Source organism: Callithrix jacchus, chromosome 4, assembly GCF_049354715.1.
Source record: "Callithrix jacchus isolate 240 chromosome 4, calJac240_pri, whole genome shotgun sequence".
Classification (NCBI taxonomy): Eukaryota; Metazoa; Chordata; class Mammalia; order Primates; family Cebidae; genus Callithrix; species Callithrix jacchus.
The window spans coordinates 128465013-128492198 of NC_133505.1; the positions used below are offsets into that span (position 1 = coordinate 128465013).

At 35.9% G+C, this 27186-nt stretch overlaps 2 long non-coding RNA genes across 4 annotated transcripts in view; both read left to right on the plus strand.

The window, feature by feature from the left end:
- The window catches only part of LOC118152968 (uncharacterized), a 53543-nt gene extending 38227 nt beyond the window's left edge, over positions 1–15316 (plus strand). For both annotated transcript variants that reach the window (XR_013534906.1, XR_008480812.2), the window contains 2 exons: positions 11428–11670; positions 14234–15316. This is a non-coding gene — a long non-coding RNA (uncharacterized LOC118152968). The remainder of the gene's footprint in view (positions 1–11427; positions 11671–14233) is intronic.
- LOC118152967 (uncharacterized) overlaps positions 1–27186 on the plus strand; it is a 197848-nt gene that overhangs the window by 155486 nt on the left and 15176 nt on the right. The window lies entirely within an intron of this gene.

Consider the following 27186-nt stretch of genomic DNA (forward strand, 5'->3'; position numbering starts at 1 on the left):
ATTTTAAGGAGACATATCTAGTCTGAGTATTTAGAAAAATCATAATAGCTACTCGTGCAAGACATTTTATATTTATCACAGGTAATTTTTACATTAACACTGAAGTTCACAGATAAGTTGAAGATTAGGGAAATCAAGTAACTTACACAAGGTCAAGCTATTATAAAATAGCAGAACTGGTATTCAAAACCAGATATGTTTGTTTCCAAAGCGTTTCCTTTCTTTATACAACTATTCTATCCACCATTATGCAGTATTCGATGATCTAAGAAATATTACTAATTTTATTTTGAAGGCAATTTATTTTATAAAAACCAAAATTACATTTTCAACTTTGAAATTAATCTAAACTGAGACAAATACAAAAATCTACTAACAATATAGATTTTTATAAATTTTTATACAACTCAAGACATATTGAAAGATACCACTTTGCACTAAGTTGTTAGTTTCTGTGGACTTCTCTAATGAATTGTATTGAGTTTAATTTACCAAAGTAAATAAGCATGATCATAAGAATTGATGGGGATATGTGAGAACTGCTGTTTATTTCTTTATTAAGGCTGTGTAGATGAGCTCCATTTAATACTAACTCTAATTCTTCTGTGCATTAAGGCAACAACTTAAGTCCGTTTGAGCCATTCAATTCTTCCACATAAATTTGACTAAAACATCTGGACAATTGATCAGACATCTGGATGATTGATTAACTATGTGACTGAACTGATGAAACATTTGGGCATCATAAAAATAAACAAAGAGCTATCTTTGCCTGACTCTAAGACAGAAATAGGAAAATCAATATTTGTCTTTAAGACTTTTCTTCACCTGCCTAATAATCTAAATGTATCTCCCAAGAAGATGAACATTGCATGTGTTTTCTATTCCTCTCATCCCTAGAGGGGTTTTGTTTATTTAGTTTCTGTGGCTGAGTATTAAAACAAAAATGAGAAAAAAATCAACTTGGAAAGATTTTTACAAAAACAATAGGTTCACCCCACCCTTATTACAACATTATTTTTATTTAGCCAGCTTTTAAACTAAGTAGTTTTGCAATAAAAGCAATAAAGAAAAGATATAAAAACCTAGAACTTCCTCGATTATAAAAACTCAGAAAGAAAAACTTGAGCAATAGATAATATAGCAACATGAAATATAACTACATAAGAAAATGTTAAATAATAAACCCAAGAAATTAATGAATAAAAGGAGAAACTGAATACAAAACCTTTGAAAGAGTGTCACGTAAAAAAAAGTGTCATGTGCAATCCAACAATAATACCTCAGTTACTCCAATGATACACACTGACAGAAAGCTCACAACATAAGAATTATTAATTTTATTAAACAGTAATTTTGCTGATATTGAATTAAAATAATTTGCATTTTCTAATATTACTGATTTTGAACATTTATTTACTTTTTAAATTTTTATTCACTTTTAAAGATGTTCTTTTCCAGCATAACAAAGGCCACTGTATCTCCTCTATGTGGCACATGCATGAAAAGTGTTTATTGAATTTGTTAGAAACAAAGATAAGTGTAAAATGGCAATTAAGATCATGAGTCTGGAGCCATATTACTTTTCCATCTATATCACTTATGCAAAGGAGACACAACCAGTGCATACAAAATTGCCTGTAAGTTCTACTTATATAACTACAGTAAAGTTATTTAATCTATCTGTGTTTCTGTTTGCTTCATGGCTAATAACAATAAAAATAACAATAACCTTCAGTCAGTAGCAGTGTACCAAAGTAAAAAACAAAATTGAACTTTGGGAGGCCGAGGCGGGTGGATCACGAGGTCAAGAGATCGAGACCATCCTGGTCAACATGGTGAAACCCCGTCTCTACTAAAAATACAAAAAATTAGCTGGGCATGGTGACGCGTGCCTGTAATCCCAGCTACTTGGGAGGCTGAGGCAGGAGAATTGCCTGAACCCAGGAGGCGGAGGTTGCGGTGAGCCGAGATCACGCCATTGCACTCCAGCCTGGGTAACAAGAGCGACACTCCATCTCAAAAAAAAAAAAACCAAATTGAAAAAAAAAAACAACAAAATCCAACAAGGTCATTTTGAGAATATGGTTGATTATACACACAAAGCAACAGTACCTGATATAGAAAAAAAAAATGCTCAAAGTCATCAAGAAGAAAATTCACTGGTATATTTCTAGTATTAGGTATATAAACAGGATTCTATAATTATTTATTTGCATTTGTTTAATGAGAAGTTTGGTGTTCATCTTTTTATCAGATGAATGGAAAACAGTTAGACAAAATACTAGTGGGAAGGAGAGTGCAAAGGATAAAGTACAGGGAAAGTAGGCTTTTTTTTTTTTTTGTAGTGCAAAGGGGATATAACAGATACTCATCTTCTGTCACATGCTTTCTTGGATATTTTACAAACTCATTTTTACTGCCTTGAAATCTTGTTTTGACTCCCCATGCTCTATGTAATGAATCACAAAGATCACTAATAATTAACCCATTTTCAGGTTTCATCTTCAACGTGCTCCCTCACGCAGCATGTGACAATGTAGACCAACCTCTGTCTCTCTTCCCTTTCCATTTGCTTTAAAAAACATGACAGTGTATTGATTTTTCACTTTCTTCATTTTTCCTCCCAGTCTTCTTTGTTCTTTAATACATTTTTTTCTTTATTTTTCATGCCCTTTCTTAGACATACTTCAAGAATTTTCATACTAGATAAATGAGATATCATCAATGAATCATCAAACCCAGTGTCTGATCTATAATAAGAGATCAAAAAATTTAAGTTCCCTTTCTTCTCTTATGCCCTACTTATTTCAGTGATGTCATCAATACTGATGACTTTAATAATCACGTCCACATAGACAAGGCTTAAATATTTGTCTTCTAATAACTTTTCTCCTCGGATTTACTCCTCTGTTCTTACCCGCCTACTGAGTAACCAACAGGTCGACCTCAATTCTTTTTCCTACCCCAGCCCACTTATGACTACCCCCAATTTATACATAATTCTTCTAACTTATCTACATATGGCACTGGTAGTTTATTTTGATCCTGCTGTAAATACCAAAGCTAATTTTCACCCTTTGTTGTCACCTGTAAAAGTCACTAGGTACTGGAGAATCTACCTTCACCATGTCTGTCACATTCGTGTTATCTTTTAAATTCTCATCACCTTACTTTTTCAAGACTGTTAAAGCACTGAGTGCTGGATAATTTATCATAGACTCAAAACTTCTCATTCCAAATCTATGTTTTCATCAGTTTGTTGTCACTACTACTACATTAATCTTCCTATATGGAGCATTATTTGATTATACCAATCTTTTAAGAAGTTTCTCAAATACAAACTCAATGCTTTCTATAGTATCTATCAACTTATATTTATAGATTGGCAATCATAATTTTAATTCTTCAACCATGTTTCAAGAAGGCTACATTATTAAGAGCTCTCTGCTTCTGCCTTGTTCTTTCTTACTGTTTTCTTCCATATGAGATTTTTCCCCCTACTATTACCACTGATTGACATTAAAGCTATAATTCAAGTCTCTGTGTAAGTACTATGGTCTCCATTGAGTAATTCTATTCACTTTTTAAGTGTAGGCAGCAGGAAACATATATAACATAGCTTTCCGTTGTTCACAGGACTCACCACAATGCCTTGCACGTTGTAAGTAATTAATATCTGTTTGATAAATGCAAGGATATATTTGTTTTTCTTGGGTTCCATGTACTTGTTATCACTATGCTGTAGAGTAAAGACCTTTGAGAGCAAAGGCTTTGTTCTGTGTTTCATGTTTCATTTTTCTCCACAGTTCCCAGTAACATTCCAAAAATATCTACAAATAAGGAAAAAGAATAAATTTTATTTATGTTGGTTCTGAAGGAAGCAGATAGTTCTATCTCACAGACAGAAATATGAAATGACAGCTAGCTGTGGTTAGAATGAGCCATGCCCAGAGGCCTAATTTGAGTTATCAAAAATGCAATTTCAGCAGCAGGAGCAACAACCACTGTAACCACCATCAGTTTTGAGCAAAATATGGTAGGTCTTACACTCAAAAAGGCTCAGCATTTGTTATAAAGAAAAACCAAGACAGAGCCAATAAAAGGAATGGTCAAAGATTCATTTGGTGCTGTTGATGTCTTCACCAGCAGACAGGACTGAAGATGGGATACTAGAGTCGGGGGGATATGAGCCACAACTATTGCTGAGAGGGGCTTAAATATTCACTTTGGCTTCTTAAGAGGGAATTCACTAACACAGGTCTATTTTTTTCCCCCACAGATTTGGTGATGAATAAAGCAAAGTATAGAAGAGGGAGAAGGCCTCCCTTTTCCGGACACAATACAAATGTAGCCTAGATTATGTTTTAAAAACAATTTGGGAAGGTGTTCTCTACTGGTTCTTGATGGTGACAGGCTTCTATGCAGTGATTGATATGGACTTCAGAGGGTTTTTTTAGCAGAAATTTTCTCCATTCTCTTTTTTTCCCCATGGTATTTAGTCTCTGACCAGTTTTATAGAAAGTCAAGCTCAAGGAAAATAGGTTACTGAAAATGACCTTTAGAGAAAAGAGTCCTGGGGTTAAATCCCAACTCTTTAACTAGGGTAAAACAAAGATAGTTATAAACAACATAAAACAAAACAACAAATATGGACAGAAGTAATAACAGCTTCTATTTGTTGAACACTTACTCTGTATTAGCTGCTATGCTGAGAACTATCCATTTATTTTCTCATTTATTCTTCATATCAGTCTTGTGAGGAAGATATTATTTGCATCGTGCAGATGAAGAAAATTTAGCTTTAGAAAATTTGGGTCTCAATTATGTGACTGTAAAGACTATTTTCTTTATCCTTGTGGTTTTCCCATCTAGCTCTACAATTCTGCCTCTTAATTAACTCCTCTGAACGTCAGACACATTGGAAAGCAGAATCTAGCCATATTCCCTTCTGATACTGGATTCTGTGGATGGTATTTAAATTTAGGATATTTTATCCCATATTAAAGAATTTATTAACTTTATTTTACTTTACTTTGTACTGTTCAGACTTGGCTTATATTTGGTACCCGTGAGCAGCAACAAATGAATCGCAAGTTATTAGCTCAAAATAAAGGTTTTTTTTTTTTAACTGAAATTTTTGAGCACTTAAATAAACAGTCAAAAGCATGAGGGCCACATGAACAATATATTAACATGTCCTTACAAAGTTTATAGAGTCAAAGCAAACATTTACTTTTGGAAAGGATAAAGATCATTCATTACTGATTTTAATCAGTACCGTAATTAGAATTCTAGGAGGAATTCTTAAGACTGTGTTGTGATTAATTTTATGTGTCAACTTGCGTGGGCCATGATGCCCATTATTTTGATTGTTTCGGTGATGTGTTTTTGGATAAGATCTCATTTAAGTCAGTGGACTCTGAGTAGAGGAGACTACCCTCTATGCTATTGCTAGGCCTTAAGCTATCGGTTGAAGGCCTAGAGACAACAAAAGATCAACCTTCCTCAAGCAAGAAGGAATTCTCAACAGACTGCTTTTGGACTTCTGCAGCATCAGCTCTTCCTGGTTTCTCAGCACACTCATTGCCTTTGTACTTGAAATGCAGTTCTTTTTTTTTTTTTTTTTTTTTGAGGCAGAGTCTTATCTTACTCTGTCTCCAGGCTGGAGTGCAGTGGCGCAATCTCGGCTCACTACAACCTCCGCCTGGCTTCAAGCGATTCTTCCGCCTCAGCCTCCCGAGTAGCTGGGACCACAGGCGCGTGCCACCATGCCTGGCTAATTTTTGTATTTTTAGTAGAGACGGGGTTTCACCATGGGCAGGATGGTCTCCATCTCTCGACCTCGTGATCTGCCCGCCTCGGCCACCCAAAGTGCTGGGATTACAGGCGTGAGCCACCGCTCCCAGCCTGAACTGCAGTTCCTTCCAGAGTCTCCAGCCTGCAGGTCTCCCCTTCATACTTGGGCTCACCAAGCCTCCAAAATCATATGAGCTAATTCCTTAAAATGTGAGTGAGTGCGTGTGTGTGTGTGTGTGTGTGTGTGCCTGTGTATTTATGTGTGTATTTAGTTGTCCCTCAGTATCCATGGGGAATTGGTTACAAGACCTAGCTAAAATACCAAAATCCATGGATGCTCAAGTCCTGATATAAAATGGCATAGTATTTGCATGTAGCCTATGCACATCTTTCCATAAACTTTAAATCATATCTACATTACTTATAATGACTAGTGCAATGTATATGCTATGTAAACAGTTGTTTACTCTATTGTTTAAGGACTAAGGACCAAAAAATCTATACATGTTCAATACTTTTCTGAATATGTTAGATTCATAGTTGGTTGAATCAATGGATGTGAAACTCACAGCTACAGAGGGTTGACTGTATACACGTATATGTCTTGTTGGCTTTTTCTCTGGAGAGCCTTAAGCAGTACAGACTGTTAGAGCAGCATCAATCCATACTTAAGGAAAAGTTTCATCACTCTTTTGAAATTTTGAAATGAATAATTCCAATGAGTTAGATTAGGATGACCGGCATATACATGATCATGTTCAATGAAAGATCAGAAAGAGTTATTAGGTTTAAGGGTTTCAATTATTAAAGACCATTTACATGGTTTAAGTTATCTAAATTCTGGTTAATGTTGAGAAAGAAGCTTGCATCAGTGTAGAAAGAGTGATTAATGTGTCTCTGCCACTTGCTACTACCATTTTGTAAGACTGAAGTTTCCTGTAGATTGATGACTATTACGATTTCAGGGAGGTCATCATTTAAAAGTGTTGATGAGAAAATTGTTGAAGTCACTTAAAGCATAACTTGATATAAAAGCTGTTTTTATATTTATAAACTATAATTTCCTACTAAGAAATTTTTTTAATTTCTTTCAACATTTTATAAAAATTAAATTATTTGTTTCTTCCCTAAAGCTTTATAATTTATTTTTTTATTGTAATTATATGACCCAAATGAAAGGCAATAATTTTTTTTTAAAACCAGGATCTATGTAGATGCTAAAACCTTCCACCCCAGTGTATTCCTACAAGCCACATAAATTTTATTAGTTTCTATGTATCATAATGTGAAAAAGATTAAAAGTCCTGTTGTAGAGGGAAAAGAAATGGACTCTTTTTCTAAAGACGATATAGAATAATTGAACTCTGTAAAACCAAAAGGACATGAAAGATTTTAATGTAATTCTGCTTGCCACATTATACCTAGATGGCTTTGAGGTTTCGTGCCAGGAAGTGCTTTAGAGATGTTTCAGATTTTTAAAGCTTTCAGCTATAAGTGCCTCATCATAATGAACAAGACAAGACAAGACCAGATACATAGAGGTTGTTGCAATAATCCAGGTGAGAGATGATGTAGTCTGAAGCAGGGTAGTGTCAGTGTTAAGGGAGAGAAGTAGGGAGATATAGGAGATATTTATGAATTAGACTCAGTGGGATTTTTATTGATTTTATGTGAAGAGTAATGAAGAAAGAGGGGAAAATAAAGGTTTCTGGCTTGAGCAACATAAACTGGCAACAGTCCCAATGAAGAGCTCCGTGTTACCCAGAAGTGTGGTGTAAGATGACATTCACATTAATCCTCACCTTCTTCATCCACAGAGCATGTGGTGGCTCTCAGATCCTGTCATCAAAGAGACCAAAGAGCACAAGAAAACCATCAGCTCTTTGATATTTTCTCCTTTGACCAAAAAAGGATGAGAATAGCTTTTTCTTCCTTCACAATGTTTCACAGGTCTTCCCAGAATTCTGGGTCACGTAAAAGGAATGCCATTCAGAGCTATCTAACCGAAATGTAGGTGACTATATTTTAGCTTCTTGACATAATCTTTATTTTCCTGAAGTGGGAGGCAACTCCTTCAACATTCCCTCCTACCTCCATTAAAATTTCTATCGTAGTACAAATTATATTCATTTAAGGAAATGGGGTGCCTTTGGGGGATTTCCTCTTCAGCAGTGGAAAAGGCAGCCAGACAGGAAAGAAGTATTACTAGATCAGAACACATTGTAGATTGAGGAGGATATTGGAAACCTTGATCCATCTTTTTTTAATTATTATTGTTTTACAGGCAGAAAAACTTCAGCTAAGAGGTAAGGTCCCATAGGCTGGGACAAGGAGAGATACAGGACAGAATGTGACAGAAGGTTACCAGAAACATAGATGTAGACGAATTAATAAGTCAGATCAATTCTGCCATCTTAATCACTACAATATTTCACCAAAATTAAGATACTATCGGTTGTAAGACATGAAAACAAGCACTGCTCATTACATTATGACAAAATGCTAAGATTTTACCACTGTAAGATATATATCAATTTCAGGTTTGTTAGGTATCAAACTATTTCAGTGTCTTAGAATTGAGGAACTGATGGCAGACTTTCCAATCAAAATTCCCATGGCACAAAAAACAAAAATTACAAAAAACAAGTTCCTATGGCAGAGAGTGACATTTCTATCCTACTTTCACAAATCAAGAATCTCTTAAACACTGTGATACACAATCAGAAGTTATATCCACCTGGGCCTTTAAAACTCTTTTTTTTTTTCTATATTATAGAAAAATGAACTTTCAATTCTGTGTTGGAGCTTATTAAGAATTTTGGTTACAAAAAAATTGCAATGATATGTCATTAGTTATTCCTATTGAATGACTAAAACCCTCTTACATACTTTGAAGGGGTCACAAACCACAGACTTCTGCCTTCTGCTATATTTCAAAGTTTATAGCAGTCTAAGTAAATCTGAAACACTCAGATGGTACAAAATGCACACTTACTTTAGACATGAGTCATTAGATAAATTTCATGTTACAGGTCTATTTACTGGATTATTAAGGAATAAAATATTAAGCCAAAAATGGATAATGAAAGCCCATGCTCTAAATTGGAGGAAGGAAAAAAATCAGAGGATACGTGATGTCGTAAAATGCATGAACGTGTAAATGTTACCCAGCCTTCTTAAGTAGAAACTGTTTTTTTTTTTTTTTTTTTTGAGAGTACATTTACATTTTTGCATGACATACATGGAATAACATTTTAGGGATGTAATTGTCAGGTCAACATATGCAAGCCTGAAGCCTGAAAGTCTGAAGTCCTGCTTGCCTCAGCTGAAGTCTCCTACCTGCTGCCTGCGTTCGCCATTGTCCCTGATTGCTCAGTAGAGGTTCCCTGGACAAGCCCCTCACCCAACCCTGCCATTGTAACTGAACTTGTGGTCATGTATATTTCTTGACTCCTACCCCCAACCACTCTAACTGATCTTACTCTGCAATACCCCCAACCCCTAAAAAACTACCCAAACCTATAAATCCAACTCCTATCCCACTGCTCATTGTTAATGCCCATTTTGGCCTTAGCCCACCTGCACCCAGGTGAATAAACAGCCATGTTGCTCACACAAAGCCTGTTTGGAAGTTCTCTTCATTCAAAGTGTGCATTTTTCAACAGTAATTAGAAAAGCAGCACTAAAATTTACCTTTCTGCAATGTGGCATGACTTAACCCTAAGAGGAAGAGTACAGTATCAAAGCATACATTTTGCTTTAAGTTGCCAGATCTCTTGAAATCTTCTCCCAACAGACTATGGTTGAGAAATACATATTTTAGATTTGTCATAAGAGATTTTTATATATTCTGCTCACCGCATTGTTTCTAGGTGGCCTTTGGGTTTCAATGCTGGGAAGTACACTTCTTATATTTCAGAATTTAAGAGCTTTTGGAAACAACAACCTCTTTGCATTCTTGAGAAGAACATGTTACACCAACACTCAGAAAATTCTATAGATTAATAGAGACAGAGGATATTTTTCAAGGCGAGGAGCTTAATGTAGAAAAACATCAAGATGATCTTAGAAGATTTCACACTCCTGGCATTCTTATACAAATCTTGTGTATTGTAAACAAAACAGCTCCTACAAAAATTCTTTCAGTTGCATTGTCTGTCAGATTTTTTTATTAAAGTTTAGAAATTCTCAAAATTTTCTATTCTCATTAAAACTTTATTTGAGATATGCTGGTAATGTCTAACATTGGTTTTATTTGATCTCCCATTAAAGTCATAATACTTTTTAAGAATACAGATGAAATATTATTCAATATAATTTTTCACCAATACTTAGCAATGTATGGAAATAGAGGGGGCATCAAATAATATCAGAAGTAGAGTTTTCTTTCACACCTTAACTTCCTTCAGTTTCAGAGGAGAAAATGAAGATGACATGTTTAAGTAAGACACACCGGACAGAACAGAAGTGAGCAGGGTGTCACAGCCTTGCTGCTGGTTGTCTATTTAATAAACTTTTATTAAAAGAGGCAAAACATGCGAAGATCAAAACCTATCAAACTGACCAAACTTGGCAACAGTTAACCAAAATAACCCGCAAGAAGAAAAAGATAGGAGTGGTGCTATATGAATGAGCCCTTGTGTGATCCCTGCCATCCAAAAATTATCATCCGAAATTTTCTTCCTGTTTTTTTTTACCTCCTCAGGGACTATTATATGTGATTTCCACATTGTAAAGTGGCCTAAAGCTCCAGGAAGAAGATTTTAAGATAGATGTTTATCTATTATAATTTATCCTTCCCTAGTCTTTGTCTTCTTCTTATGAAAACATGTATTTTTTAATCTTGTGGACTTTTTTTAAATCTCAAGTAATTGAGATTGACCATGCAATTATTATGCCCAACCACCAGTAGTTCAATTTCATGGTAAATTTTATCTCGAGTTTAAACACTAACTCATCATATACCAAATGACTCTCCTAAGGGTGCATGTGTGCACAAGGGTATGTGTGCATACATATGTATCTTCAGATCTATAAAAATTTTAAAAGGCCAGACGCAGTGGCTCAAGCTTGTAATCCCAGCACTTTGGGAGGCCGAGGCGGGTGGATCACAAGGTCAAGAGATCGAGACCCTCTTGGTCAACATGGTGAAACCCCGTCTCTACTAAAAATACAAAAAATTAGCTGGGCATGGTGGCACATGCCTGTAATCCCAGCTACTCAGGAGGCTGAGGCAGGAGAATTGCCTGAACCCAGGAGGCAGAGGTTGCAGCGAGCCGAGATGGTGCCATTGCACTCCAGCCTGGGTAACAAGAGCGAAACTCCATCTCAAAAAAAAAAAAAAAATTAATAGGCTCCAATCTCAAAAGTGCAAATCTCTTATTGTAATTTATGTGCTAAAAATAACAGTATACTTTAGTCAATTTCTGACCTACTGACCTACTTTATTTTCAGCAGGATTTTGTTTAGAATTTGTAATTTTGTTTATGCAGCCTATTAACTAAGCTAAAACAACTATGGCAACAGTGTGGAGAGTTACTTAATTTAGTTGGGTAACTGGAAATGAGGATGTCTCCTTCTTTCCCTGCTAGAGCAAGAGGAAGAGATTCAACTGTGTTGTTGTTCTAGGGACCTACGTGAGATTCAGAGATGAGACACCTTCTGGCTTATTTCACTGTTGGCAATGCTGGGAAATTCCAAGTCACTCATAAGTATACACACCAAAATCAAGTTCTAAATCACAAACAGAATAAGATGAGTAAACAAAGATGAAAGTGAAGAGGGTGTGGAATTTTGAAGTGCCAGTGGATAAAAAGGTGTGCCATGGGAAGGAGAGAGGAGCATCCTGGCGACGCTCCTTTCACCGACAAGGTAAAGGAGTGGTTTATTGAATTTCTTTCCTCCACAGGTATTGACAAACCTTGTGGGCTTCAAGCGCTAGCCTAGGACAGAGCAAAGCTGACAACCTGCAAAACTAGTTAGACTGTTGGGACTCAAAGACCAACTGGCAGGATTTATGGCACTTTCATACTCATGAGTCAATTTCTTGACACATTTTGTCTCCTTTTTTGAGCCTGAGGGCATTTATTTAAATATCTATTCATCACTGACATTTTAGGATATTCTAGAAAACATCAAAGCAGGAAATCTTGTTGAACAGAATTTTAAAGCACCAACCCGACCCAAGACATAACTCTAATCTCTGATGCTAGTTAGCACTGATTTTAAGAAAGTGTGTGCTAAGAGCCTTTCACAGCAGTGTGCCTATATAAGAATCAGAGTAGTGGTGTTGAATATGTTTTAAATGTCTTATTCAGCAGTTTAATTATTTTAGGGCTGTGTGTGTGTGTGTGTATGTGTGTGTGTGTGTGTGTGTGTAATCATACTTATTTGGCTGTTTTATTAACCTCAGAAAGGGATGAGATTTGTTACACTCATTGAAAGGAAACCTGGGCTAAAAAGTTGAGAGATGTGTATTCCTATTTTTGTAGCGTCAGGGCTAAGTATGTCTGTTTTCCAATCCACAAGGATGAGTGGAGACAGAGCACAATATTTGCCATTTATGGCACAGGCAGCTGAGAGTTGCAGTGAAAAAGGCTGAAAAGCTAAACTACAATGAGGAAGGCTGAGCCATACTGGCCTCTTGACCTTGTATACTAGGTCATCTCAGTCAGCAGTCATTACATGATATCACACTGCTACTCCTTTCATGTCCTGGATTAATGCTTCTAAAATAATTTAATTGATGTTTCTAGTGCAAATTTATAACTACTAAATTCATCTTGAGTACCCACCTTGCAGGTCACTTTATACTCAGGGTTATAGACAGCATTCCTAAGCTTTGTCCCCATGAAGCTCATTAAGGAACATAGAACAAAGTGGAAATAAAGTCTGAGACATAGCCAGGTGCAAGTACAATATGGCACCTTGGCCTTAGCAGTGTATATAATAGACCAAAGGATGGAATGAGAAGTATTTGTTGAAATATTTTTGCTATAACACATTATTTTGATAAAAATAGACAGATGAAGGATTGCTTCAACAAATAGAAAGGTTATAAATAGGTTTTGCCAAAATCCTTAAAGATATAATTTGTATATTTTATGTCATAAAGTCATATGACACATATTTATGGAGAAATACAAAAATATATGTGGGCCAAATGTTTACGGATAAAAATATTTAATAAATCAAGTGCTCTATTAGAAATTGGCTGGAGATGTGGATGTTATTTTAGCTTTTGTGAGCAACTACTAGGAAAATTTTGACAAGTGGGGTGATTAAAGGAGGGTTGTAAAATAGTCACAAATTATTATTGGTTTTATGGCATACAATTGATAGTATTTTCCAAATTTGTGGCCTAAGCTATGTATCTGTGACAGATGAAAAATCTCATTTTTTATTTCAAAAATTCACAAAATATATTTCCAGATTATGGTTTTCAAGAATCCTTTAGCAATAAAATAAGTAGTTAAAATTCATGTGCTTGCATCACACTAAGCAACAGAAAATAATTTGTGGCTAGATATCCCAAATTTCAAGTCAGGTTCCTTCCAGACACATCTGTGCACCAAATGAAAATGCAAAGTATTCTATTATATAGTATATCATTTGATTTCCAATTAATAAATGGAGGATTTGTTTCTAACAGTTTCTCTGTTCACATCTAAATATATAATACAAAATGTGGAAGGAAGTTCTAGTTTGAAAGTGTTTCAATTACAATGGCCAAAAGTAACTTTCTGTATTTCAAAAAAAGACAGTTGTCTCTCTTTCAGAGAGTAGATAAAACATTTTAAATGCATATTTTTTTTTTTTTTTTTGAGACAAAGTTTCACTCTTGTTACCCAGGCTGGAGTGCAATGGCACGTCTCGGCTCACCGCGACCTCCACCTCCTGGGTTCAGGCAATTCTCCTGCCTCAGCCTCCCGAGTAGCTGGGATTATAGGCACGTGCCACCATGCCCAGCTAATTTTTTTTTTGTATTTTTAGTAGAGACGGGGTTTCACCATGTTGACCAGGATGGTCTCAATCTCTTGACCTCGTGATCCACCCACCTCAGCCTCCCAAAGTGCGGGGATTACAGGTGTGACTAAATACATATCTTAAACACTCCTTCTATATGAGCATGTCTCTCTCCCAATAAACCTCAACATACTCTGTTATTAGCTATCCTTGCTGTTTGGTAGAGGCATTGCAAAATTTCTTCTGCATATCCTTATCTTTACTACATTCAAAAGCAGTAAAGATGGCTTAAATTGCTTCATTTACTGAGTGTTGGAACAAACTTACCAATTAAGAGTAATTGTAGAGTATGAATAATGAAAAAATGTATTGAGGAAAGAAAGGGAAATTTTTATATTGTCTGTTTTATAATTCCAGCTAAGATGGCAAGAAATGACTTTAAAATGTGTTTTGTTTTTAAAAATTACAGATTCACAGGAAGTTGAAAATGGGAAAAAGTAGTATTACCCTCCACTCAGTTTCTTGCAGTGGTTGCCTGCTACGCAACTGTAAGACAATTATCAAAACCAGGAAAATCAATATTGCTACAATATTAATATTTTATCGTGTGTAGATTTGTGCAATGACCATCACATGAAGACACAGAACTATGCCGTCACCACAAAGGTCACTCTTTTTTCTCCCTGTCCTTTTATAGCACTCTCCTGCCACCATCCATAACCTCTGGCAACCATTAATTTGTACTCTATCTCTGTAATTTTGTCATTTCCAGTATGCTGTATAAATGGAATCATACAGCATGTGGCCTTTAGAAACTGGCTTTTCTTCACACAGTGTGGTACCCTTGAAATTCATTCAAGTGGTTGCATATATGAACAGTCGATTTCTTTTCATTGGAATAAATGCCCAGCAGTATCAACGCTGGGTCATATAATAAGTGTATGTTGAATTTTTAAGAAACTGCCAAACTGTTTTCCAGAATGGCTGTAACATTTTACATTCTCCCCAGAATGTGTGAGTGATCCAGGTTTTCTGCATCCCCACTAGCATCTGGTATTGTCACTATTTTTACTCTGACTGTTCTAATAGGTGCTTGAAGACACCTTGTTATGGTCTCAAGTTGCATGTACTTAATGCCATTGATTTTGAACATCTTTTCATGTACTTATTGTCCTCTGTATATTCTATTCAAATAGGTTATATCTATTTTAAATACATTCATAGCATGCAAATTGATATCTCAGAATATCAAGTGATTTTTTAAAGTAATAAGTATACTTTTTAATCAAATATATTGGGTTTTTCTGTAAAGGGTCCTTGGTTACATAACCCCAGGAATTATATGCAATAAAATTACAATGGATATACCATCTATAATTAAGGAGTGTTAGTTGAGTTTAAGAAACATTTTTAAAACAGTAAAAAAAAAAAAAAAAAGTAGCAAATGCTCCAAAATACACCAAGTGAAATAAAAAGCTAAATCCTCAATGTTTTCCACATAATTTTAAAACCATAAGTAAGGTTGTATTTGTAAGACAATATAAAGGAAAGGCTGATGATAATGTTTTGTCTAGAGAAAAACATTTTGTACAGATTAAGTTAATATAATGAATATACTCATAACAATCAGAAGGTGAGAAAAGAACATTTAATCTAATCACATTTCTACATGGAATTAGTTTTTCAAGTGCGTTTCCTTTATCCTTGTTTTCATTTCTTATTAGTAACACAAGGGAAGCTACTGACTCTGCACACAATACAATAAGTAGACTTATCACAGGGGAACCAAATGCTGACATGATGGTCATTGAAACTATATTTTGAAAGCAGCCGATAATTCTCATGAATGATTCAATTAATTTAGGTTAAATTATTCATTAATTCATTTAGGCAGTATTTATTAAGTACCCATAGTATGTCTTTATTAATCAGATACTATGTAAAACTCTGGGATCCATGGGCACATGAAACATATTCCATGCTTTTCAGAGACTTAAAATATAATATAGGAGACAGAATTGTACATTAATGTTTCCTTACAATCTTTAAAGAAAAAGAATGATAAGTGATGGTCCAGGATGGTTAACTCTCTGAACTTATAACAAAACCATTCTAAATATTTACTTGTTAGTGTTCATTTACATAGTACTTTGGTTCCTATTTATTTTCATTTATCAACTGTTTTTAAATTCATGAAAAAAACAGCAGAAAGAGAAAGATGAAAAGAGATGATAGCTGAAAGCAACATTCTATACCTAACAGTTATGAATTATATTTTATTCATTTTGCTCTATTAATTTCCCAAAAGATTATAGTTGTTTCTGGCTAATGGAAATACTATGTATATCTGTTGCGTCCTGCAAACACACACATATTTTGGTTATTTAGTAACTAAACACAAATCTAAATATTACATTGTATATGTGGGTCTGATATAAATGGCATATTAGAATTCAAGAAGGCATGGTGGGTAGCCATTTTCCATAAATTTTATGTGTTTCTCAGACTGAAGATCCTAAGGAAGAAAAAATGCTTGTGTAATGAGTGCTTCCTTATAGAGCTCAAAGGGCTTTTAAAGGAAGGAAATGGAATGAAATTTTCTGAATTTCACTCAGGACCAAATACAAGGACACAAAGAAAAGATGTGCTCTGAATAGATTTCTTAAGTGTTTCAAATTTGAAAGTGGTAAATGAAGTGTGTTTAAAAAATCCATCTCTAAAAAATATCTAGAATAGAATTTCCCTTTTCAAGATCTAATAAGATGAACTGGATTCCTTTTCTAGGTCACTCTAACCTCTGATAAATCTATCTGTTCTCTAAGAACAGAGCCTCTTCCCCTCATCCCCCTACCCTGATCAGGTGAGGCAATTGACATTTTATAACTGCTTTCTTAATGGAAATACCGTAACAAACAGTGCCATCTACTGACTAACTTATGTCATTGACTCCCTCTCAGTAGTAGTAAATATTCATGCGATTGGAAATCCTACTGTAATGTTTGTCATATGTTTACAGCAGTCACATGTCATTGATACTAAAACCTGCAGGGAATGCAGATATCAATTGTTTTGATCTTTTTGGATTTCTAAGAGAAGTGGAGATTGAGATCCAAAAAGATCAATTGGCTCAAAATTTTGATATGGTATTTTTCGTTGAGTACCACTGTGAACTGAATCTTGAGATGGTAGGAAATTTAACATTTGGAGCTAGCTATCAGTCTTCAAAGTTGTCTATCCATCTGGAAAAAGAGTCTGACAGATATGATTAATGAAACAAGTATGAAATCAATATAGCAAAGCAAGTTGGCAAACTGCTGATGTAAAGTTTGGGGAGAAGGACATGCTCACATGCGGGCTTACAAAAAAAAAAATGAAAGAGGAAATGGAGTACTCTGCTCCTCTGTTCTTAACAACAGAGGGTTGCAACTGTTTGATGATTGTTTTAGAAGCCTGATTTGTCATCACAAAATATAATACACAAAATGAACCCACTATATTTTAAGATGCATCTTGTCAACATTAATTTATAGCTTGAACTAAAAGAAATATAGCTATTTTATATAATCTTTAAGTTTATGGTAATTAGGCTGAGTAAAATAGGGGTCAACTCGGTGAAAATGCTTCTTTTTTTCATTATCAAGAATTAAGCCTTTTTTTTTTTGAGACTGAGTTTCACTCTTGTTACCCAGGCTGGAGTGCAATGGCGCGATCTCGGCTCACCGTAACCTCCGCCTCCTGGATTCAGGCAATTCTCCTGCCTCAGCCTCCTGAGTAGCTGGGATTACAGGCACGCGCCACCATGCCCAGCTAATTTTTTTATCTTTAGTAGAGACGGGGTTTCACCATGTTGACCAGGATGGTCTCGATCTCTTGACCTCGTGATCCACCCTCCTCGGCCTCCCAAAGTGCTGGGATTACAGGCTTGAGCCACCGTGCCCAGTCTCATTTTTGGTTTCTATTTGTGCCCAAGACACACACTTAATATTTATTTCTCTAAATATTAAGCCATATCTAAACACTATATTCAGATAATTTCATAGTTACATCGGTCACAACATTTTAGTACAGGGCTTTGTTGATGTAAGGGGCTTAACAAATATTTGTGGAATGGAATACTGGTGGAGGGATAGTCTACCTTCTCATTTAAGGTGGTATGTTGTCAAGTTGATTACTGTAATAGGCTAAAGTATTTTGTTGTTAACGTTTTTAGGCTCATAAAAGTTTATGCGTAAAGCACGTGAGAAGATTAGAAAATACACAAGCAAGTTTATATAATGAGAACATTAGAAAATCTATAGCAAATCAAGAAATTTGGGGTTAATCAGCAGCCAAGTAAATCATATTAGAAAATATTTCTCAGTACAATACTCAAATTTTATATTTTCTACCTTTCAAACTTAGAGGTAAACAAAAGTACTGAAAACAGGTTTGACCATAATTTGGGACCATGTGAGGATAGAAGGTTTTAGAACATGGCTTTCTTCCTCTGCTAACTATACTCCCCACACCTTTCCATGAGTCAAACTAGAGTTATCTAAGGAGCCAGAATCCACCAGAACTAAGATACCAAAGGTAATGGCATAGCAAAAGCACTGGAGAAATGTGCTTTCATAAGAGTTGCACTGCTCTGCAGGATACACATGGCTTTGAAAGTGGTTTTGCGATTAAAGACAGGGACCCACACTGAGGGAATATTGCAAGTCTCTACAAAGATGTCCTCTTGGCACAGGATCAGGACAAAGCCCAGAAACGCTGACTGCAGCAACTGAAGCAAATCCCAAAACCACATGACCATTTGACAGAACACACGGATACTTGTTCTCCACACATGTATATTGGGGTTTGGATAGGATTTCAAAATACTTCACACTCAGCATCTTCTGTGTCCAGGATCTTATTTGATGATCCCTTCTCTTTTAATTATTTGATCAGAAGACTTGGAAAACATGACTTAACTTCATTTTCCTCTTCATCTCAGAATTAATTTACATGCTCTATTTCCCATTTATGCTGTTGTATTTATGTTCTGTGCCTTTTTTTTTTACTTCATGTTAGCATAAAATTTAGACCCATTCAGATTATATTTATTTGCAGGTGACTGACAAAATGAGGATAATACAGCATAAACATGTTCTCTCTTCTTCCTGCTTTCTTTGTTTCTCTTATGTTAAATCCTCAGATACTCAAAACTGAAATACATCTTGATATGGTTTGGTTGTGTCCCCACTCAAATCTTAACTTTAGTTTTATCTCCTAGAATTTCTACATCTTGTGGGATGGCCCAGGGGGAGGTAATTGAATCATGGAGTTTGGTCTTTCCATAAAATTCTCGAGATAATGAATAAGTCTCATGAGATCTGATGGGTTTATTGGAGGTTTCTGCTTTTGCTTCTTCCTCATTTTCTCTTGCTGCTGCCATGTAAGAAGTGCCTTTTACCTCCCACCATGATTCTGAGGCCTCCCCAGCCACATGGAACTGTAAGTCCAATTAAACCTCTTTTTCTTCCCTGTCTCGGGTATGTCTTTATCAGCAGCATGAAAACAGACTAACACACATCTACTACATAATTACCAATATCTGTGGGCCACTTATAAACTGCTTCATATAAATTTTGCAGTTAATAAATTGCATGTGTATGCGTGTGTGTAGGTATGTGTGTAAAAGAGAGAAGAAAGATCAAAGCATACACACATTTATAGAGACAACACTGACGAAAAAGAATATTCACTTTGAGAAGCCCAACCTATTATCCATTAAAAAAATTTTAAGCACAAATAGGTTGTAAAGAAATTTTATTTTATTTTATTTTACTTATTTATTTATTTAGAAAAGGTGTCTCACTCTGTCATCCAGGCTAGAGTTCAGTGTTGTGATCTCGGCTCATTGCAATCTCCACCTCCCGGGTTCAAGCTGTTCTCCTGCCTCAGCCTCCTAAGTAGCTAGGATTTGCAACCTCCGCCTCCCAGTTTCAAGACATTCTTCTGCCTCGGCTTCCCAAGTAGCTGGGAGGACAGGCACATACCACCATGCCCAGCTAATTTTTGTATTTTTAGTAGAGATGGGGTTTTAATCATGTTGGTCAGGCTGGTCTCGAACCTCTGACCTCAAGTGATCTGCCTGGCTCAGCCTCCCAAATTGCTGAAATTGCCGGGCGCGGTGGCTCACACCTATAATCCCAGCACTTTGGGAGGCCGAGGCGGGTGGATCCCGAGCTCAAGAGATCGAAACCATCCTGGTCAACATGGCGAAACACCGTCTCTACTAAAAATACAAAAATTAGCTGGGCATGGTGGTGCACGCCTGTAGTCCCAGCTACTCGGGAGGCTGATGCAGGAGAATTGCTTGAACCCAGGATGCAGAGGTTGCGGTGAACCGAGATCGTGCCATTGCACTCCAGTCTGGGTAACAACAGCGAAACTCTGTCTCAAAAAAAAAAAAAGAGAAAGAAAGAAAGAAAGAAGAAAAGAAAGAAGGAAGAAAGAAAGAAAGAAAGAAAGAAAGAAAGAAAGAAAGAAAGAAAGAAAGAAAGAAAGAAAGAAAAGAAAGAAGAAAGAAAGACCAAATGCTGGAATTACAGATGTGAGCCACCATGTCCAGCCAAGAAATTTTAAAACATAGAATGCACCACAGACAAAGAGAAACAGCAAGGCTCTATTTAATCCTTCAATTTTCCATAGATGCTATTTTCAAATTCAGATAATAGCCTTCTCATACATAGGCAAAAGAGTTCTCCCACCACTAAAGCTCAAAGTCTTTTTTAAATAGCAAATGAAAACAGCAAATGTTTGAAAAATCCTGGCCCTTTAGTAAAACTCTTGCTGAAGCGTGTGCCTGTGTCATTCTAGAAAGAGTAGCTGCACAAACTGTCAGTTTCATGTAGGTCACAATTGCTCATGGTTTTAAATTATATTGACTTAGAAAGAAAAGTCATACATTTTCCCCATCTCATATTTATTATTCCTAAAAGATGAATCCATTAAGGAGTTTGTTTAACTTCACATGTGTGAAAATTCTCTGAGAGTGAGACATGGGATTTTAAATGTACTTGTTTTTTTCTTATGGTTTAACTTCCTCACCAGACAAATTCTTTGTCATCCAGAGTCATGCCTCAAATTCTAATATCAAATGCAATTCATGAAGGTAATTTAAAGCGAAGTTAAAATATGTACAACAATTATTTACTACTTATATTTTAAGTAACTAAAGGTGTGACATCTAGTAGGATCTAGCCATTAGTTCAGAGGCAGACAGTAAAGCTCTAAAAAATAAATTATCTACTTGATTCATGTCTCTCAATTACCACTGTTTAAAGTTAAACTTGAAATTTATTAAAAATTACATCCAAAACCCTACCACTAGCAATGATCAAAAAGCAGGCCTGTGGATTTTGGATTAGTTTTAATTCCCACCGATTTGGAAAAAGCAAATCCATGTCCTGCTCACAAACTCTCCTTCCTAATTAATCATCTTTCTAAAGTGGTGTGATGGGGCAGAACAAAATCATCTGCTTCAGACTCTTCAATCCCTCAGAGCCCAATTCATGGAACTATTTCTATATCCAGGTCTATCCATAATTTGGAGCGTATCTTGATAGAAACAGGCAGATATTAAGAGCCTCTTCAATTCTATCAAGTAGAGCTTCAAGGTTAAGTTAAATTTCAATCTACAGAATCCAGTGGCCCAGTTAGGATTGTTGTGCTCCAATGTGCCATTCCCATGATACTCTTCAGGTAGATACACCTGTGTTTCCAAAGAGAGTCAGAGACACACTAGGGAAGCCCATGCAGGGGAAATCTCTTTGATGCTGTTCAGGAGGAGGCATCAACTTAGGTGTTTTCTCCTTAGTTCCTTAGTTTTCTCATCTAAAGCAGAACCCTGGCTTGAAGAGCTGTCTAACTGCTGACCTTTTCCCTTCCTCAGGGGCTGTGTCTTCTTTACATTTTAATCATTATACTGGAGGTATTTTATAAACAGGATGAAAATATAATTAAATATATTTGCAGATGACTTTTGAGAATGAAAGAGAAAGGTATTAATAATGACACCAGGAAAACAGGTATAAACCAGGACAGCCTGAACAAATATAAATATATGGAAACTACAAGGCTCTAGGGTTTTAGGAAAGAACTGAAGACTGTAGTTGAGTCCAGTGCTGTTTGGTGAACACTTTCCCATAATTCAAAGCCCATTCCCTTATCATTAACTTTTGTCTCTCACTTCAAATGTTCCCTGGCAAAGGAATCATCTGCTCTATCCAGCTCCCACCTTTGCAATTTACCCATCTTACATTTAGCATAAGTAGATTGTGTGTGTGTGTGTGTGTGTGTGTGTGTGTGTGTATGTGTGTGTGTGTACACATATGGTCTTAAAAACAGTACGATGAGATAGTAATAGGAATGAACGAACAATCAAGTAATATTGCTGGTTTGTCAGATAAATATGGATGTTCAAGACACTGACCAGGTTCTTCAGAAATGGATTGCCTAAAGCTGCCTTAGAACTACTTATTATAATTTATTTGAAAATGTCCTTAGTATTCTCACTAGTTAAATTATACAAACTAATGAATGATTAGAATACTACTCAGATAATCATCATCATTACTATGTACAGTTTAACATGTGGGATTTTTTTCTTTTCACTTGAGTGTATTTCAAATATGAATTTTCTACTCTATAATATTTTTTATTCTAGTCTTTAAAAGGTGGGTTTTGAAAATATAGACGCATTTTCCATTTTGTGATTTTTTTTCCTTCAGTTTCTAGTGGTTAGTTACTGTATAACCTTTGTAGATATTTTTAACTGCTTTTGATAAGCACCTTTTGCTATGCTTAGAAAGCTGTGTTAAAAAAGAAATGTAAGTCAAAACCACAATATTGCACCACTTTGTACCCTTTAAGATAGCTAAAATAAAAAAGATAATAACATGTGTTGTCAAGGATGTGGAGAAATTGGAACCATCATTTCCTACTGGTGAAAATGTAAAATGATGCAGCCACTTAGCAAAATAGTTTGGCAGTTTCTCAAAAAGTTCAGCATAGAGTTACCATGTGACCCAGCAATTCCACTCTTAGGTATAGAACCAAGAGAAATGAAGCCAAATATACACACAAAAACTCTTACAAATAATGCTGCTATGAATGTACATACAAAAACATTCATAGCATCGTTATTTGTAAGAGCCAAAAAGCAGAAAAAAATTTATAAACTAATAAATGGGTAAACAAATAACTAATAAATTGGATCAACTAAATGGACAGAAAAATATATATCAACCAATAAATGAATATATGCATTCAAGGGAATATTATTCAGAATAAATAGAAATGAAGTACTGATATATGTTACAACATGGATGAATCTGGAAAACATTATGCTAAATGAAAAAAGCTAGTCACAAAAAACACCACGTATTACATGATTTCATTTGTATGAAATGTCCAGAATAGGAAAATCCATGGAGACAGAAAATAGATTTGTGGTTTCCTAGGACTGAAAGGATGAGGAGGTTAGAAAATGACAGCTAAAGAGTGCAAGGTTTTTGTGGGGTAATAAAAATGTTCTAAAATTGATTGTGATGATGGATGCTCAATTGTCAGTATACTAAAAGCCAGTGAGTTGTACACTTTAAATGGGTAAATTATATACTATGTGAGTTTTATCTCAATAAAACTGTCTTTTTAAAAAGTAGTTAGAATATATTTTTCTTGCAAAATCATAGGCAAAGAACACATTCATTCATAAGAGACTGGCACAAAAATACCTAAAATTAAAATAGAAGTATATTAGCAGTCAAATCAATTGCTAGTTAAATCATGAAGCGTATAACTCAGTAAGGAGTGGTTTCTAAAAGTACCACATGAAAAGAGAAAACCCAACTCCTAGGGGGTTAAATTCCTAGTTGAGTAATGATATAAAGATAAGTTGCAGAGCTGTGAAGGTGAATTCTCATAGCTGGGCAGATCCTTCTGGATTTATTCCTGACAGAAGATCTGCTCATTAAGCCAAGAAGTAGAAATTGTGATTGAACAATATAATAACTTTTAACCTGTACTCACATATGAACTTAACATTTCCTCAACTTAGAACAGTGGTTATAAGTGTGAGATATGGAATTTAAATACACTTGGGCTTAAATCCTCTGTAATTTAAAAGCTGAGTGACCCAATTTAATGTTCTTCACTTCTATAGGTCTCAGTCTCAGCATCTCTAAAATAATATGTGCTTTTAAGTGGTATAATAAACAGAAATTCTCTTGGTGTATAATAAACACTCAATTTACTATTTTTATTAGTCCTGCTTTTTAAAAAATCAGATACAGGCAGTTATAGCTTGAAGCATCTTTCCTTTGGCAATAGATTTCAGACAAACATAGTAAAGTGAGCACAAATGTCTCCTAATGAGACTGAAACTTTAGTGTCAAGCTGCCATGTGACTCCGTCAGTGATGAGTGAAGATGAAAATCTAAAAAGCACTCAAGTTGCAAATGATAAAGTATCTCATCCAGTGGAAAATTATGCCCGTTATTCTGACATTGGAGAATCATGAATCAGGACCATGAAAACATTTCAGTTCTCTGTGAATTAAGTGAACATTTGTACATAAAATTCTTCATCGTTTGTTGTGTCTTCTGATCTACTTTAAATTTTAAAATATTTTATTTTAACCTTTTATTATGCTTTGGTTTTATCTCAGCAAGTACAGGCTAACTTTTTGCTTCTTTCCCAAGTTTTTGTGTTGAAAGAAAATCTAGGAAAATCTCCAGTGTATCCTCAGGAATAACTGATAATGGGCGGGGTGTGGTGGCTCACGCCTGTAATCCCAGCACTTTGGGAGGCCGAGATCGGTGGATCACGAGGTCAAGAGATCGAGACCATCCTGATCAACATGGTGAAACCCCATCTCTACTCAAAATACAAAAATTAGCTGGGCATGGTGGCGCGTGCCTGTAATCCCAGCTACTCAGGAGGCTGAGGCAGGAGAATTGCCTGAACCCAGGAGGCGGAGGTTGCGGTGAGCCGAGATTGCACCATTGCACTCCAGCCTGGGTAACAAGAGTGAAACTCCATTTCAGAAAAATTTAAAAAAAGGAATAACTGATAATGGTGCTTTCAAGTTTTCTGAGATTACTAACAGAAACAATGTGTAAAAGATACAATGACGCCATCAATTTATAAATTCTTTTAATGAAGAACATGTTACTTTCCATTTTGCAAAATAGTTTAACTATTGGAATATAGAAATAATTATTGTTACAAAATGAGGAGATCACCTATTTTTAAAAACATGTAATCCTTCTAAACTCCATGGGAGAAAGAACATCTATTAGCATGGTAAGGAGATGTTTCAGCATAATGCAAATACCGCATATTCTCACTCATAGGCGGGTGATGAAAAATGAGAACACATGGACACAGGGAGGGGAGTACTAAACACTGGGTTCTATTGGGGGGAAAGGGGGAGGGCCAGCGGGGGGGGAGCTCGGGAGGGATAGCCTGGTGAGAAATGCCAAATGTGGGTGAAGGGGAGAAAGGAAGCAAAACACACTGCCAAGTGTGTACTTATGCAACTGTCTTGCATGTTCTGCACATGTACCCCAAAACCTAAAATGCAATAAAAAATTAAAAAAAAAAGAATGCGAGATCTGGCATCAGACTGTTGGGGTTTAATTTCTGCTTCTCCTAATTGCTAACTATAATTCTGGGAAATTACCTACACTATGTGTTGTTTTATTTAACTGTAAATTTTAATATAATAATAATAATACCTGCCTCATTTTCTGTTTCTGTTAGAATGTAAAAATTATTTAGAAGAAGGCCAGTTAATCTATTGCCAAAGGAAAGATACTTCACGCTATGACTGCCTGTATCTGATTATTTTAAAAGCAGTAGTAATAAAAATAGTAAATTGAGTGCTTATTATACACCAAGAGAATTAATATTTTTTAACTATTCAAACCATGAGGGAAATAAAATATTCAGATTCTCTTACATTAAGATGTCCCAATTATTTATGGCTATGAATTAGAAAATAGCTGTCTTAGAGGTAAAGACTATTTTGTGCTGCTGCTGCAACCCTCGTATCCACTCCAGTGCCTGCATGTAGTTGGCAGGTGATAAACCAATGTGGACCACTCCTCCCCAAGATAGGCATGCCTGGCTTCTCTAGTTTAACCTTAACTTTGAAATCTTTGCCTCAGAAGCCCCTTCATGTGACATCAAGTTAAAAACAGTTGCTCACTGCCCACCACTCTCCGCTCACTACTTATTTTCCTCATACCTCTTATCATGCCTACAGACTTTCTTGTATTTGGTTCCTTATTCTTTTTACCCTACTAGGATATAAAGTTCACAGAGCTCATGAGATTTGTTGGCATCTTAATTTGCATCACATCAGTGCCTAGAACAGTGCCAGAAACAGAATAGTTTACCCACAAATATCTGCCAAATGAAGGAATTTATTTTTGGATGAAGACATGGTGTTATGAAATAAGGCAGTAAATGTAAAGAAGAGATGTTTTTCTATCTTGTTGCATTTTGGGTTTTCTAAAAAGTGAACTTTGGTTTTGAGATGTTTACTAGGGAGCATCCCTTGGATCAATACCTGTGGAAAGAGAAGTGAAATGTGTGCTTGATCAAGGGAGGAACCCATCTATGGTTCGGAGCAGCAGCCTTGGCCATCACGGAGTTAAAATGGCTCAACTTCAGAGATTTCCTGTGTTGAAACCACATGGCCTTTCCTTTACATGTTCACCTCAATCAGTCATTGCCTGTTTTCCACCCACAAAAGGATGTAACCTTGGCAGCTCATGGCAAGGTGATCTGAAAGGGCTGACAGCTGATGGCTGTGGGGCAACAAGTCCTCCTTCCTTACAGAGGGATCTGGGTGGGACATCACATCACCACACATTCTGTATTTCTCATTCTTTTATACTTTTTGCTTATTCATTCAACAAATATCAGGGTGTATTTTCCAAGAGTGAAGCACCATCTCAAGTTCTGGAAGTGTTGACACTGAACAAAACGAAGTCCTGGCCCTCAAGGAGCTAACATTCTAGAAAGGGAAGATAAACCATAGCCAAGCATACACTCATGTGTAATTAGTCCAGAAATAATAAGTGTTATGAGGAAAACTCCTTCAGGATTAAAGCAAGGAAGTGATATGTTAGCTGACATCTGAAGGAAGAACGGGAGAAAGCCATGCTTCCACAGAGCGTACTAGGCCATAGTAGCACCAGTGAGTGAAAAACCCTGGTATATTCTAGCAGCAAGAGGAAGCCACTGGGGGAGGGTTTGCAGGCCATGAGGCCAGTGAGGTAATTGAAATCGGATTTATGAGTTGTATTCTAAAGTTCAGATTTCAAAACCTAGATTTTTTTTTTCCCAGTAGTTTCCTGAATTTCTGCCCAAAATTTACTCTTT